Source organism: Dipodomys merriami, unplaced genomic scaffold (genome assembly GCF_024711535.1).
Source record: "Dipodomys merriami isolate MVZ:Mamm:240054 unplaced genomic scaffold, mDipMer1.0.p SCAF_9, whole genome shotgun sequence".
NCBI lineage: Eukaryota > Metazoa > Chordata > Mammalia > Rodentia > Heteromyidae > Dipodomys > Dipodomys merriami.
In genome coordinates, this window is record NW_027206512.1 from 47,389,707 (window position 1) to 47,400,136 (window position 10,430).

The window sequence follows — 10,430 nt, forward strand, 5'->3', positions numbered from 1 at the left end:
AGAGGACATATTTAGACTAGGTATTTGTGACCTAACATATGATTAAATTTTTGTAAAAATTTGAGAAGCCTTCAATTACCTATGTAAAAATATTAACTGGAAATATCACCACACCTGGATAGTTATTCTTTCTTAGCATCAAGAAAAGAGCTCATGCTATTTAAACCTTTCATCATATACCATCAAATTTGTATTGAAATACCTATAATTTTATGATGAATCTAGATACTGAACAGGATTTCATCATGTTAATAAATCATTTATTTTGCTTGTTTAAATATGATAGGTAGTTATAGTTTGTAAAGAAATGATGCCAGGTGCTACAACAGGTGTGATTCAATGATTTGAATGCAAACAAAAAGATAAGAGGTAAGATGCCATTCCCAATGAGAATTTTTGAAAAAGCATATAAATGCTTTCATTTTATCAGCAAACAACAACTCCACAATTAAGTTTTCCTCAATACATAATTCTCTGAAATACTACATAATGAAATGCAATCCATTATGTTTTCACATATTTTATCACAATATTATGTCTTATAGTTAAATATGTGATATGACATATATTGTATTGCATTTCATAAATTCAAAATAAATGTTATTACATATTAATATAATCACATATTCACATGTTTACAAACTGGTTAATTTCTATTGAATAAGGTAAACAAAAATTAGTCAATATTATCAAGAAATCTGAATAATTTACATGAGAATATTTCCATGATCTCTTAGAACTAGCTTACCCAGATCATTCTATACCATTTAGCAACTTAGTGAACATACTGATTCTTCTAAAGTTTTTATATGTTCATCTATTTATTATTGCTTGTGATTTTTTAAAATATTATTTTGCAATCCCATTTTGATAAAATCATGTTTATTTTATATCTTCCAAAACTATATAGAGGAGCACTTGGTGTGTGTGTGCTTGCTTAATTTGTGATGAAGCCTTACAGACAGGTGCAAACAGTAAATCCTCTTTTGCAACCCAGAACTCATTGCTGATATGTGATTTTGGCACATGTAAGAAGCAGTATGATTCCTATAAGCTGGCAATGTGAGGGCTTGTTAATTCACACAGGTTGCTCTGAGAATATAGTTGATGTAAAAGCAAAACTATATAGAGAAGTTGAGTGATACCTTCTAAGTAGAGCACTTGCTACAAATTAATTATGCCCTGGGTCTAATTCTCAGAATTCTATACAAATAGACAAAAAAACTACATATGGAGTAGAAGCAACAAAATGTATTTTCTAGCAAGAAAGTTGTGATTGAGTTCATGTGTTAGTTTGAATTAGCTAAAAATACTCTTTATTCCATCTTGAAAGTTCAGTATGAATTAAAGCACAAATTTCCCATAATTTTTTGTATTCATAGCCTCACATACCCTCTTATGAATGTACTTTAATTTGAAATAATTTCATTTAAAAATTACAATATGTGCTTAACCTTTTACCTACTCTATGTCACATGTAATAGCTGCCCTCTGATTTCTCAACAATATTGTGTAATGAGATTGATCTCATTTAGCCTGGAGCCAATGTCTTTGGATTCTTTATTCATCAACACCTATTCAGTTTCTACATGAGAAGGAAGAATATAGCCTGAACTGTAAGGAAAACCTCTTATAAATAAGATGGCATGTATAACGTATTTTATGAAATGGAAGCTTAAATATAAAACACTTTATTTTTTTAGAAGAAAAGCATCAATATTCAGGAAATGGAATTATTTTCTTTCAATATTATATATATACATATATATAATATAAAGATATCTATATAGCTTTATATCAGGATTTGTATGTGGTCAGATTTGCATTCTTCCATTATTGAGGTATTCAGGCCGTATCACAGACAGGTGATTTACAGACTGATTTACCAAATGAGAAGCAAGAAAGAAACTGAGGCTAAAGTGCAACAGTGTCGTTACCAAGGATGTTATTGTCATAATTATTCTGGAAGTAACGAAGAACTGCGCCAGATTTTTTGAATGCCAGCCAAATGTAAAGCTTTATTTTCAGGTAAAGTAAGGTAATGGCTTTATGAACAAATAATTTTCAGAAAATGGACAGTTCCAGTAATTAATTTTCATGTTTGTTGAAGTAGAAATGGAACATATTATGTCTATGTTTGTGATTTCTTTTTTTTATTGTGAAAATACTGTAAAGAGGGGTTAGAATTACATGGGCAAGATAATGAGTACATTTCTTATCAAGCATGGTAGCCTCCTCCTTTGTTTCCCCTTCCCATCCCATCCTCCCCCTACCCTCTACCCAACTCTCCTCCCCCCTCCCCACACCAAAGTTGTAAAGTTCGTTTTCGACATAACAACTTGTACATCTCATTGTTGCAATGGGTCCACCTGTATCCCTATTTAAACGATTTGTATGTTCACATCTAAATAGTTCCATTAAACATATCAAGAAGCCTGTGATCTCCTCCCTTCAACATTTCTAGGACTTGTGCTGATGCTTAGTGGTATTTCAGTGAAAGATGTATTTTGTAGCAAGTCTTATATTGTTTACAACTTTTAAATTCAAGAGATTAAATGAATTCGTTTAAATTCATTGAACATATTGAACAATCACTATTTGCAAAGTACTAGCATTAAAGGGGCAATAGGTGACCTTCAGAGATGCTAAAAGGATCCTGAAATTTGAAACATGTTCCTCAAACACATGATTTACCTTTACATAGCATGGCTTTGGTCAACTTGGAACTCAAGTAAAATCGTTTTAAGTTTTTTGGAATCCTGGAAAGAGGGAAGAATGTGATGGCATTGCCCAAAAAGAACTGTACTCATTACCTGACTTATTAATAGTAATCCCGCTGTATATCACCTTAATAACAACAACTTTTTTTTGAAAGTTTACTTCATCATTGCTGAAGGAATCACCTAATAGTTACTTCAGTATTTCTTTCAGTTTTCTGTGCACTTTGGGACTGAACAAACAATACGTGCCTATGATGAAACCTTGGGAGATTTTGACAAAAAAATGGAGGTATATTTATTACAGTTATTTTTTCATTCATAATTAAAAAATATGTGGAGTGGTAGATACATAGACCTAGTTATTATCTATCTCTATAAATGTCTATGTGCTAGTACTTGCTTGTTTCTAAAAAAAACAGAAATGGTGGAACAAAGGGGAAACAAATGCAGGAGTGATACTCAGTAGACACTATGTTGAAAATGAACTCTACAGCTTGTAGGGATAGGAGATTAAGTGGTAAAATATTTGGGAGAAAACAAGGGAAGAGGAGACATTGTTCAAAAGAAATGTACTCATTAAATGATGTGTAACTGTCACCCCTCTGTACAACACCTTTACAATAAAAAAATCACAGAATGTAATACCTTTCAAATTATGATGCATATGAATTTTTTCCTGTGGATTTCAGAAACTAATTGTTTGTTAGGAATTGGTATAAGTAAAGGTTTTGACAAAGCTGAATAGAATGCAGAATTCTCCTGCTCATTGTTGCATGGAGACCAAAGCTAGCAAACTGTCCCATGCATTTCTCTCTGGTGATCATTGTTGCAAGGAGACCAAAGAGGGCAAACTGTCCCATGCATTTCTCTCTGGTGATCAGAGGTAACTTAAAATAATGTGTGCTAGTGTTACAATAAAATCCTTGTCACTTCTGTCATAAATCAGTAGTATTTGACCAAGCTATAATCATCAACTATTTTATGTACACTACATTAATTAAATATAATTATTACCTGGTTAATATACTTACATGAGTCTGGCAAGTATGAATAACTTGTTTTATTCTAGTACAGAATCTTCTACAGAGCCAAACCTAGAGAATTTTCATCACACAGTATCTTTATCCTTTCGCTACTTTTGTCATAAAATAGGGATTTTTGTCCCTAAATTAAGTTGGTAATAAAATTTTGAACCAAATATGATGAAAATATTTAACAAGGGTAAACTTTACTTTGGTGTTTACAAAGGGCTTGCTTAGTTACTTGTTCAGGCAAACTATAATCATAATATATATATATATATCACAAATACAGATATGGATACATGTATAGATATAGATATATACACATATACTAATATTAGAATATGAACTCAAAGCTCACATTTTGCTCATGATTGCAAATCTACAACCTATGCAACACCTTTAATCTGATTTTTTGTTGGCTAATTGGAGATATGAGTCTCTAAGATTTTTCCAATAACTTCAAATATCCTGGCACAAGCCACAGACATAAAAAAATATTGATGCGAACAAAAAGTTAGCTTTTTTATTGATTCATAATAGAAATAAAACAATCGCTTTCAAGTTTAGTTTGCAGTTAGCAATTGAGTGGGATTGATTATCCAATGATACTGGTATTTTTGTCTTTCAGAAAGTTCTTATGGGGGCTGGAAAGGTGGCTCAGTGGTAGAGCCCTTGCCTTGCATGCCTGAGGCCCTGGGTTCGATTCTTCACACATAAGCAAAAAGAAAAAAGCTGGAAGTGGAACTGTGGCTCAATTGGTAAAGCACTAGCCTTGAGCTGAAGAGCTGAGGGACAGCTCAGGCCCAGAGTTCAGGCCCCACGCCCGGACCCTCTCCCCCCCAAAAAAGGAAAGCTCTTATGTAACTTTAAACCCCTCTGTACATCGCCTTGACAATAAAATTAAATTTTTAAAAAATCACATGAAATTCTTTAGTAGATATCCTAGGGTTGCTAGCTTCTTTATATAACATAATATTGCTACTTAGAATCGTTCAGAAGCAAACCGGTTGCTTGTTTACTTTTAATAAAAAGCAGCTGTGCTGAGAAAAGAAACCTTTATTTATGTCATATTTTCTATGTTTAGGATTGGTAATCTCTTAAAAATACATCTATTAGTACTTTTAACACAAAATAGTTTCCTTTTTGCAGGGGGTTGGGGGCATACTGCTTCTGGGGCTTGCACTCAGAGACTGGGTGCTGTCCCTAATCTTTTTGCTCAAAGATAGTTCTCCACCACTTGAGCCACAACTCCAATTCTGGCTTTTTGGTGGTTAATTGAAGTTAAAAATCACATAGACTTTCCTATGTGGACTGGTTTCTACAGTGATTGTTAGATCACAGCCTCCTGAGTAGCTAAGATTGTAGGCATGAGCCAATAGCATAACACAAAATAGCTTGCTACCCTCATATTGTATATTGTAGTAAATGTATATTGTTACATAAGTGATAATATTCTGCACAGACAATCAGCACTCTTAAAGGGGTGAAGGAATATAAAGAGATATTAGTTTAATTCCTGTTATTTTTCAATGGAAATAATTATGTGGTTATTTATGTTCATAGATTCTATTTTTTACAATTTGTTGTATTATATTTATTAGTATATATAAAAATTAACATATGCAGATATGCAGATATGATTGTCAAGGTATGTTTTTCTTTTTATGATAACTATTAAATAAAATGTTTCCGATGGATGAGTAGAATTCCACTGTGCATAGATAGCACATTGTCTTTGTCCATTCATCCACTGAGGAGAATCTGGGTTGATTACACATCTTTCCTCTGGTAAAAATATGCAGCAATCAACATGCTGTGTTGTTAAGTTTAGTGTGGCCTTCTTTGTGTTCTATTGGAAAAATGCCCAGAAGTAGAATTAGTGAGTCTTAGATATTGTATCCTTCCTAAGGAAATGGAAAGACTTGGAAAAAATTATATTAACTGAAGTAAGCCAGACCCAAAGAAACATAGATTGCATGGTTTTCCTCATTTGTGTTAAATAGAATGTGCCTTCAAATCTACAAATCTACACACTTACACAAAAAGAATACACTGTGACTGACATGATAAATGAATTACACAGGTCGCTAGACATTCATTCAGAGTGAGACCAAAGAAGGATATTCTCACAAGAGGAAATCATAGGTGCAATAGTTATGTGCATCTGATAATATAAAATAATAGTTATGGAAATGGAAACAAGAGGATGTTTTTCCTTTTTTGTTGTTTTTGTTTTCCACTTTTGTCTCTCTTGTTCATTTATCTGTCTTTGGGAGGGTAAAGAGGCACAGAAATATTGGGATATATGGTGAAAAAATTCTGCAGTGGTAGTTAATAGACACTATGTTGAAAATGACCTATACAACCTTTGGTTGAGTTGGGAGAGAAGAACTGGGAGATAGCAAAGGAAAGAATGATACGGTTCAAAAAAATAAATGCACTCTTTATATTCCTTATAAATTATAACCTCTCTGTCTATCAACTTTACAATAAAAATTAAAATGCCTTAAAAAAGAATGATACAAAGGATCCAGAAAAATTTGATGTGTTCTTTGCAATTAAGAATGAAGTTCAAACTTTATGAGCATTTTCATTATATTTCTATAATTTTAAAAGACATGCTTCTATAAGTTGATACTTTCTATGACATTTGATAGGCATTTTTTGTTTGCTTACCTTATTATTATGTTAAAATAATATTTTAAAGACAAAGTCAGTTGTTTGAAGACATTGACATTTTGTGCTATTTCGCTGAGCTCACTACATCTTCCAGCCCACCATTCTGTACCATTTTGCATTGATTCTTTCTTCAATATTGTGGAGTTTCATAGCTCTGGAAGCCAAAGGACCTATAATCACCAAACAAGCTTACAAGACATTTTACTTTGCTTATATTTTTAACATTTCATCATTTTCTTCCGGTATTGCATATTTTTAGTTAAGGTATTTAATAAGGCATTCAAATTTTACCAGGGAATTTCTTCTAAATTTCTTTAAGAAAAGATAAGAAAGGAAGAAAGAAGACAGTAAAAGCCAATGTTCCATCAATGCAAAGAACATTATTAGAAATGCATTAAGTTAACCAAAATAAATTAACAAGGACATTATGTTAAACTGAGAATGTAACTAACTATGTCAAAGAGCTTCTGGATCCATTGTGAAACATAATCATTTCATCCTACTAGGACAGCTGAGTTGATTATTCCATATGCTAAGAAGCTATCATTTCAAAATCTTGATATATATGCCAATATATCCAGAAGTATAAGCTAGAAATATGGTTCATTCTGATAATTCTAACACTTAGGAGAATTAGACAAAAGTTTCATGAATAAAGGTCAGACTTGGGTATACTGTGAGAGTCTGCATCAAAAAATGCAACCAAATAAATATCAAAAACAGAAACAAAACAGAGGTATGTACATTAATTCTGGAAAACACTGTAGAATCTAGTACTTGACACTTTATCACTCTTTCTTTGAGGTAAACAAGGACATAACAAGCATTTTCCAACATAAATAACTTTGACATTAATGTATTTTATTTATAATAATTTAAAATATCAAATTTTATATTCAAATTTGACACAAAACAATATAAAATGCATTGTATATCATGTTGCTCCCTTTTTATTGAGTCTAGTATTTTTGGAAGATTCTTATGAAAGGCATTCTTGGATGGCCTAAGAATATATTGACAATTATGACAATTTCTAGCTTTAGTGAATTTCACATGCATCTGGATAAATCTGTTTATGAACAGGAAATGAATTTAAAGATTAGCATACTAAAGTCAATTATTCTTGAAAAGAAATATTACTACTAACTTAATTACTACTACTAAATTAATACTAACCTATCTTGTTCTTTGTAATCGTTTTATCAAAATCATCCATGCATGTGCATGAAAAAAAACTAAAAGAAAATAAATGATGGAATCAGACTGATCAGTGTCTTTTCATCAAACTTTTTGATTAGAAATTTTTCATTAATTTCTACTTCTCTTTGACCAACAAAAATAAGTATGTTTTACAAAATCATAACCATGTGAATAGAATTATATGGAAAATGAGAAATGTTAACATCAACTACCCTCATCCAGCACTTATGACTAAAGTTAACGTTCAGACAATAGTTCAAAATGTGTTTCAGGTGAATGAAGACACAGAATAGAGTCTGGCATTAAACTGAGCATTTCAAGACACAAAGAGAAGAGTACCATCTTTTGTGTCCCTTGTCACTGACTAGCTGTTACATTTGCCTTTTTTACTTAATATGTTTGCTTCAAAATACTTGCTTTTATTGCAATGTCTCCAGAGTTTCTGCTAAGAATGGACAACTATTCATTTTTATACCAAAGCTCTGATTTTTTCCCCAATGTTTTTTTCAACATTTCTGAATTTTCTCCATGGGAGAGTGAATAGATAAACTTACAAAAAGAAGAAAATTAATGACTCACTGCTATTGTTTGAATGTATCACTGATTAAACTTGAGGAAATTTGATCCACAAAAAGCACATAAAGGTGTTTGGAGGCCAATTTCATGAATGCATTATTCCACTCATAAAGGAACATTTTGAATCAGAGGCTTATAAAACTGGGTTCTATCTGTTACACTTGTTCCCTTTCAGCATGGATGGATGATGTTGACATATCATGAAGCAGCAAGTAGATAAGATCCCTGATTCTGAACACATGCTGGCTACGTGTTCTTAGATTTCTCTGAAACTGTGAGGCAAATGAACCACTATTCTTCATATACCATTTACTCTGTGATATTTATTCTTAGATGCAGGAAATATCACAGTGAAGCCGCTCATGGTAGAAATGTATGCTAAGTCAAAAACAAAATAACAAAAACAATAAATAAGTGAACTATGAAATCTATAGATAGTCCTTCAGTCTTCTTACTCTTGGAAGAGTAAGAATTGCCTTAGAATTCTTTTGATACTCTTTAGTGAAAATAACAGAGCCTGATTTGTATCTAGTCATCCTTGTAGGCAAACTATTAAAATTGATTGTCTTTGGCTCCTTCTTGTGTTTAGTTCATATAGTCTATCTTAAGTCTTGGTACAGTCATTCTCCTAAGAATTAGTTTTCTAGTGCAACCTTGGGAGTTAAACACCTGCTCACTGCAAACAAAAATAAAACTCACATGCAAAACCTTATGATTCATTCGACTATTAAAATACATTTGTGTGAATTAATTCACACCAAAGGTGTTAAAACTAAAAGCTGAATTAATCTCTAAGACATATTTTTATTTTGATATCAATTAAATACTTTCTATTTCTCAGTACAATTTTAGCAGGAGTTTTAAGTACAAAGTGTACCATGTACACTGGTTTAAAGAACCTTCTGTATTTATGGGGTCCATGTGTCTCTAAAAATGCAATGAAATATCTGTAGAGATCTACAATTTATATTTTAATATGACTGAAATTTAAAAACTAAGATAGTATTTCTTCAACGATGGCATATGTTAGAAGTTAATGACAAAGTTGTAAGTTGTAAACATATATATGAACATAACATTATTAAAATAAATTAATTCAATTTTTTTCAATTATTAATCAAAAAAGAAAACTTTCATCATCACAGAAAGGATATGCCTTCACATTTAACAGTCCTGTAAACAAAATAATATCTATAATTAATTAATATTTTACATGCATGTGGTGAAGTTATTATAATCCATAGAAGAAAACATAACTATCTAAAGCTGGAAGTTAATGTTGTTGAGTATACATTGAATATATATTTCATTTTTGCCTTCTTCTTCATTTGCCCTCTCCTTTTTCCTTTTCAGGAACTTACTTCCTTGTGATTTATTTTGCTGAACTTTCCCTTGGCACTGTAAGAAATTGCACTATTTGAATACTCCCTTGAATCTACCATATTTCAATTAATATGTTTGTATACACTTGTATATCACACAACGTATTTACTTATAAATGTATAAACTAAATCTAGCTTCCACATATAAATGAAAACATGGTCCTGACTTAATTTCACTTAATGTATTTCCACCCTAGGTCTTTTCCTTTCTTTACAAATGGAACAATAGCATTCTTTATAATGGATTAGTAAAATTGTATTGTGGGTATATCCCATATTTTCTGAAAATTGACACATTTGTAAAAATTATTGTTTATTCTAAATACAAATGCTATTGAAATTCTCACCATTATAGGTAGCTAGAATACTCTGACTCCCTGTAATTTATTAACTTGTATGTACATATGTGCTAATATACTGAGGCTTTCCCTAAGAGCATCATGCTTCCCTTGGCTTTTATTGTTGTCTTTTATAGCAACTGTTTTTTAAAATCAATTTAGCCAAATATTCAATTGTAGCATTTTGCTGGTTAATTAAAGATAAGAGTCCTGTGGATTTGGGGCTCGGAGCAAACAGATTCTCAGATTTCAGTCTCCTGAGCTGCTAGGACTACTGGTGTGAGCCTTCAGTTCCTGATCCAGGATGACATTTATGTTTTTACACAATCTATGCAGTTCTGGAAAACTTAAGCGTATGTAAAAGGTGTTTAGGTATTACCCAGCTTTTAGTATTTCATTAGAATTGAAGGGCCAAGGAAGCAATCTCAGTAATTTCAGCATGAAGAATAGGGTCTCTTACCTACACTTAAGGCCGTTAGCCATTGAATAGTCATGAACTTCCTCAGGCAG

At 31.9% G+C, this 10,430-nt stretch overlaps 1 non-coding gene across 1 annotated transcript; it reads left to right on the top strand.

Annotated features, from left to right (window-relative positions):
- The first annotated feature begins 913 nt into the window (after positions 1 to 913).
- Positions 914 to 1,043, top strand: LOC138821146 (small nucleolar RNA SNORA40). Its single transcript, XR_011370083.1, has one exon. It is a non-coding gene; the product is annotated as a small nucleolar RNA SNORA40 (small nucleolar RNA).
- The last annotated feature ends 9,387 nt before the right edge of the window (positions 1,044 to 10,430 follow it).